Genomic DNA, 6,888 nt, shown 5'->3' with positions numbered 1-6,888 from the left:
CACTGCACTCCATCCTGGTGACAAAGCAAGACTCTGTCCCAAAAAAAAAAAAAAAACCTGTATTAAATATTTTAAAAAATCATTATAGATGACTATTTTTAAATTAATTACTTATAAATCAGTGATGGCATTTGTGCCCTTGTCTCAAATTTGTATTACTTTGCTCTTGTTAAATGTTATTGGAAAATACTTAGTTCATTTTAACTCTACTGAGCACTTCAGATTTTATTCAGTATTTGCTGCTTTTTTTGAAACTCAAAATTTACTATATTAGAAAAAATACTTGTGAAGAATTCTAGATGAAAAGAAATGAAATTATATTCAAGAGAAATCAGATGTTTTCTAATGTACCAGAATTTCTAGTCAGGAATACGAAAATCTTTTAAGGCAAGGTTCAGTGGCTCATGCTTGTAATCCCAGCACTTTGGGAGACCAAGACAGATGGATTCCTTGAGTCTAGGAGTTAGAAACCAGCTTGGGCAACATGGCAAAACCCTGTCTCTACAAAAAACACAAAAATTAGTTGGGGGCGTGGTGGTGCACGCCTGTAGTCCTAGCTACTGGGCAGCAGCAGAGGGGTCCGGGGTAGGGGGAGACCTGAGGTGGGAGGATTGCTTGAACCTGGGGGAGGTCAAGGCTACAGTGAGCCAAGATCGCACCACTGTGCTCCAGCTTGGGCTGAAAGAATAAAACCCTGTCTCCAAAAAAAAAAAAAAAAAGAAAGTATTTAAAAATACTGCTTAGTTCTGAGTTACACTTTGACATCTGTGCTTATGAAAGGAGGTAGGGGTCTGCAAAACAAGTAATGTCAGATTGAAAATAGCAGCACCATTATATCCAGTGAAAAGACTTGTATAAAATAAGCCTTTATTTATTTGTTTGTAGATAAAATTTTTTAAATATTAAGTATATTATAAAAATGCAGTCACTATTGTAATTTGCCAATCCTTTCACATTCACTCATTTTTTTCCCTCAACTTATAAAAGTAAGATTGGTACTTGGATTTTTTTTTTTTTTTTTGCATTTTTAAATTGGTTTAATGGCTAAATTGTTTTAATGACTAAGGAACGTAACTAGTTAGAACAGCTACTTGTTTGACAATCTCAAGTTATGTGAAGCTAGGTGAGAATCAAGAAGAAAGCAAGATAATAATAAATAGGCCAGGCGCCGTGGCTTACACCTGTAATCCCAGCACTTTGGGAGGCCAAGGCAGACAGATCACCTGAAGTCGGGAGTTCCAGACCAGCCTGATGAACATGGAGAAATGCCGTCTCTACTGAAAATACAAAATGAGCCGGGCATGGTTTCTCATGCCTGTAATCCCAGCTACTCAGGAGGCTGAGGCAGGATAATCGCTTGAACCTGGGAGGCAGAGGTTGCGGTGAGCCAAGTAGACACCGTTGGATTCCAACCTGGGCAAGAAGAGTGAAACTCGATCTAATAATAATAATAATAATAATAAATAATTATATAGAAGGATAATTGAGTCTCAGCAAATAACTAAACCAGTACTCTAAAACCCTAAACACTTTAAGTAGAAAGTAGCCTCTAAGTCCCCACTTCATATATTTTTGCTTTCCACATACATACACGCATGCGCGCGCCCACACACACACACACACACTCACACAGATGTTTAAACACACACAAAACTTTGACTCTCCCTTCTTTAATGAAAATAACCTATGGTGATAAATGTAGATAATACAAAAGAATGTTGAATGATAAATTCGCTTGAGATAATTTTAATAAACATGTTTTCCTGCCTACTCCAGATTTGAGTAACAAGTTAAAAGGTAGACAAGCACTTTGGTAATAGCAAATAGGGTCAACTGAAACAAACAAAAAACAATAATTTAAATGTATAAACATGTAGGTCTACTCAAAGTAGAGACTTGTAGCTCTTTTTTTTTCTTTTTTTTTTTTTTAAAGACTATCTCGCTCTCTTGCCCAGGCTGGAACACGTTGGCACAATTTCAGCTTACTGCAACCTCTGCCTCCCAGATTCAAGCATTTCTCCTGCCTCAGCCTCTCCAGTAGTTGGGATTACAGGCACCTGCCACCATGCCTAGCTAATTTTTATATTTTCAGTAGAGACAGGGTTTCGCCATGTTGGCCCGGCTGGTCTCGAACTCCTGACCTCAAGTGATCGCCTGCCTTGGCCTCCCAAAGTGCTGGGATTATAGGTGTAAGCCACTGCACCCAACCTCCTTCCACAACTTTTTATGTGGCATAATGTTGGATAGCATAGTGGTGATTTCTGTGTACTTAAGAAAAGACTAGATCATGTTCATTCAGCTATGTTTTAGATGCCAATAAATGTGACATGAATTTTTTAAAGATTTCTATGCAAATAATATACAAGTATGATTCTTTATGGTAGAGTGAGGTTTCTAATATCTGGAAACTTCAGATATTTCCTTTCCCAAAAACTTCAGATAAAGTAACTCTTACTAAAGTAACTTCAAGGTCAAACTCAGCCTTTAATCCAGAAATAACCAAAAAAAAACCTAATTGGCACATTTTTTCTAAGATAATTGAATTTTCTCCTTGATGTCTTTTAAATTATTGAACAGATTCTATCTTTGACCAAAAAGCGCAGTCTACTATCTTTTACAGGTCTAGGAAAACAGCTTAAATATCAGCCAAGAAAATTTTTTTACCTCTCAGTCATAATACCTATTAAACTGTAAACATTAATGAATGTTTAACATGATAGGGATTGTATACGTTACATATTCATTTGTGAAGTATTTATATACTCATGGAGATACATTAATGAATAAGGTAAACATTTTCTGTCCTCATGTAATTTATAATTTTATGGAGGATACAAACAAGTATATTGGTAACTATAGTACAGACATGGTAGAGCTAAGACTAGCTCACTTCAGCAGGACCTACAATTAATTAAGCTCAAATATTTCTCAGCTTTCTGTTTATTCATTCCTGTCATGTTCATTCTTTTTGGCAAGATCAGTGAAGAGCTGAAACTGTAATAGCTATTTCAAACTTTATCTGTCCTCGTTAGACTCTTCATTCTCTCCTGACTGCCTGTTGTTTTAATGAAAGACTTAGACAAATCAGAAGCAAGCTCCATCACCTTTCACTGTCATCTCAAAATGTCTTTCTTTTCATCCATCCTATCCTCCTTTGGGATCATGTTATCATTCTTTTTCACAATTGAATTCCACTTATGTTCTTGATCCCAGCTCTTTTATATATATATATATCATATAGATGATATCATATAGATATATATATATATTACAGTCTTGCTGAATAAAGTTTTTCCTTTTTCACACATAGAATCTGTGCCTTGAATATTTGGTCTCTCAACTCTAATGTCTTTCTGGCAGACATGCTCAGGTTTCCAGATAATGAAAAAGAAAAACCTTTTCTCTGTAAGTCTTCTTTCTTCACCAAACTTCTTTAAAGGATTGCCTGTCTTTTTCTCTCCTTACCACCCCCAGTCTGTAATCCTTATAATCAGATTTTTATATCCAATATTCTACTAAAACAACTCTTGAAAAGTCCTCTGGAAAATTGTCAATTTTGTGCAGTATTTAGCACTGTTGACTAAGTACAATCTTCTTAAACCAGTCTTCTGTTGTCTTTAAAGACACCCCATCCGGATTATCTTTGCTATAGAATCTCTTCAGACTCTCATTACTCTCCCTTAATATGCATATTCTCCCCAGTTCTCCTCTGTTGACTTAATCTTCCTCTTCATTTTTTCTCTCCATTTACTCTTAGTTTTCACTGGCTTGTTGAAAAAAAAGAATCTCCTAAAACTCTGTTTCCAGCCAAATGGCTGTGAGTCTGTGGTCATGAAATGGGACAAGCTTCGTACCTAAGACAAACTTCATGGATTTATCTGAGCTTTAATTTCTGTTTCTGTGAAAAGAAGATGATGTAGCCTGCTCTGCCTGTTTTACAGCAGTATTTGACCCAGTAGATCATTTCTTCTTTCTCTTCTCTGGCTGTTCCTTTTTAGTCGCCTTTGCTTGTTGTGCTTCATCTCTCCAATGTCTTAATCTTGAGACACCATTTTAACTCATTTTTGGATCTCTTTTCTCCTCTATCTGCAGTTGGTGATTTCATTCACTTTTATGGCTTTAAATACTATCTCTTTACATAAACTTCTAATGCTAGCTTTTCCTTCAAACTCCAGTTTCTTATGTTCAGTTACCTAATTATTAATTTCCATTGTCTGTAAAACATCTCAAACTCAAAATTTGCAAAACTGATAACAACCACAATGACCCAGGTCTGATCATATCATTACTTTGCTCTGAATCCTGTGATATCTTTTCATTTCACTCATGGTGAAAATCAAAGTTCCTATAATGACCTATAAAGCCCTACCCGATCTGACCCGCCATTACCTTTCTCCACCTTCTTCACTACACTCAAACCATTGGCCTCCTTGCTAATTCTCAAACATGCCAAACATTGTTCCACTGCAGGGCCTTTTCATGAGTTGTTTTATGTACCTAGCACACTCCTCTGGATAGCCACTTGGCTTGCTTCCTCACAGCCTTCCTTGTCTTTCTGTAAATATCAGCTTCTCATTGAAGCATATCCTGACCACCATAATTAAAACTGCAATATGCCCTCCTCTCCTGGCTCTTTGAGTACCCCTTACTCTGATCTCCTATTTTTTTTTCTTCTTAGTACTTCACTTCTTTATTTAATTGATCATTTATACATTTATCATATTTATTATTATCTGTTTGCTGCTAGGATGTAGCCTTTGCCTTTGTTTTTAATCACTGATCTTTTTGAGTTTATCCTGCTTAGAATGTGTTGATCATCTTGTCTTTCATCAACATTTGGGAAGTCTTTGGCCATTGTTTTTTCAGATGGTCTTTCTGTCCCCCTCTTTCTTCTCCCTCTGAGCCAGTCATTTTGCATATTGGTCTGCTTAATAGTGTCCCGCAGGTCTCTTAGACTCTATTCATTTTTCTTCCTTTTCTTTTTTTGTTCCTCAGACTGAATTATCTCAGTTGACCTATCTTCAGGTTCACTGCTTGTTTCTTCTGCCTGCTCTCTCTGTTGAACCCCCCCCTCTAGTGAATTGTTCATTTCAATTTTACTTTTAAGTTCCAGAATTTCTATTCAGTTTCTTTTTATTGATGATTCTTTATTTGGTAAGACATTGTTCTCCCATTTCCTTTAGTTATTTGCCTTACAGTTTCCTTTAGCTCTTTGTGTATATTTAAGAGTTTATTTAAATCCAGTGCCTAGCCTTCCTCAGGAACAGTTTCTGTTAATTTCCTTTTTTCCTGTAATGGGCTACACTTTCTTATTTCTTTGCAGGCCTCGTAATTTTTTGTCAAAAACTGGACTTTTTTATTATTATAATGTAGCAATTCAGGAAATCAGATTTTCCCTATTTCTAGGAATTTGTTATTGCTGTTTGTTGTAGATTGTTGTTTAATTAGTGATTGTTGCTTGACTAGTGTCTGTATTTTTTTGTGTGTGGCCACTGAAGTCTGTGTTCTATTAACTTAGTGGTCAGCTGATATTTTGACAGCATTTCCTTAAATATCGGGGACCAAGAAAAAAAAAAAAAAGGAAGAAAAGAAAAAAATAGTCTCCCAGTTTTTGCAGATTGGCTCTGTGTTGGAGTATTCCTTCAAGTCGTGCCAGGTCATTTACCACTCTGCCTTAGCCTTCACCTCCGGGTTGTACAAAGTCCAAGGTAAAAGTTTAGCGTTTCTCAGACCTTCCCTGATAATGCCTCCAACCCTGGCCACATGTGTGGTCTTCTTAATTTTGCTGGAATATTCAAGAGCTTTTTAAAGCCCTTACTATTCTGCATAACTCATTTCTCACCCTCTTCCTTCTCAGGCTTTTCAGTCTTTGTCCTATTATTTCTTGCCTCAAGCTGCTGTGGCCAGTACTTTTACCTTAAAATGTTTTCAGCAAATGCCTTCTGAGAATCTGCTCCTGTCCTTGGAACAAAGGACAGGAGGTCAAAACAACTGCAATTCTGCAGGAATCCAAAGTCTATGTTGCTTTCTCTGCATTATTAGCAGCCTATATCAAGAGTGTGATAGGCTGCCATCTCTACTATCACTGCTAGTCTAGGAGTGCGGGGGTGATAGGCAGACAGTTTAAAATGCCACAGTGCTCTCTTAGCACAATGCAGCAGCTTCTTTAAGCCCTCCCCTGCTTAAGTTTTTTACTAACACCTGTGAAAAGTTGATCTAGGCTAGTTTTGCCAGGTTATTATTGCCAGAGAGCTGCTCATACCATATCTGCTTTTGTCCAGAACAAAAGAATAAGACTTTTTTGTCATTGAAACTCTGGAGTACAACCTGATGTCGTGAAGTGGTAATGTCCTTTAAGCAAAAGACTGCTATACCTGGAATTACAGTTGATGATGATAAAGAACTCAAATATCTTTTGGAGTAGATTTGCACAACCCTGCATGTCCTCAGTAATCACAATAATCAGCTATTAGGAATAGACTTTTGTCATTAGAATACTTGTTTAAATATCAGAAGTGAATTAAACTTTCTGAGAATCAAAGTACATTTATGTTCACTATTATAAAATCAAAGAAATGCCAATAAAGTTCTCAATAAACAGCAATAAGTTGATGGCAGCTCACTCATACTGCAAGACTTTTCTTGGTATGCTGATTAGAAATGGAAACAAGTGTGCTAATAATGCTGTAATTTTGAATATTACAGATTTCTCTAGGTCCAGGAATGCAATCTGAGATTTTTTTTTCTTTCCTTTTTTTTTTTAATTTTGTTGCAATCTGAGATTTTTAAGAGCTCTATTTATTATGGTGACACAGCAATTTCTTTGTATAAAATTTGTGAATCTACTTTTCTTCTTACATCTTTGAAATTCCCTCCCCCTCTCATTTT

At 36.4% G+C, this 6,888-nt stretch overlaps 1 protein-coding gene across 1 annotated transcript in view; it reads left to right on the top strand.

Moving 5' to 3' along the window:
* Positions 1-6,888, top strand: part of PSMD1 (proteasome 26S subunit, non-ATPase 1) — a 113,342-nt gene that overhangs the window by 63,220 nt on the left and 43,234 nt on the right. The window lies entirely within an intron of this gene.

The sequence above is a fragment of the Aotus nancymaae genome, unplaced genomic scaffold (genome assembly GCF_030222135.1).
Source record: "Aotus nancymaae isolate 86718 unplaced genomic scaffold, 86718_ANA_hifiasm-v0.15.2.pri h1tg000008l, whole genome shotgun sequence".
Taxonomy (NCBI): domain Eukaryota; kingdom Metazoa; phylum Chordata; class Mammalia; order Primates; family Aotidae; genus Aotus; species Aotus nancymaae.
The sequence above is the reverse complement of the archived record's forward strand: the minus strand, read 5'-3'. Positions and strand labels throughout refer to the sequence as shown.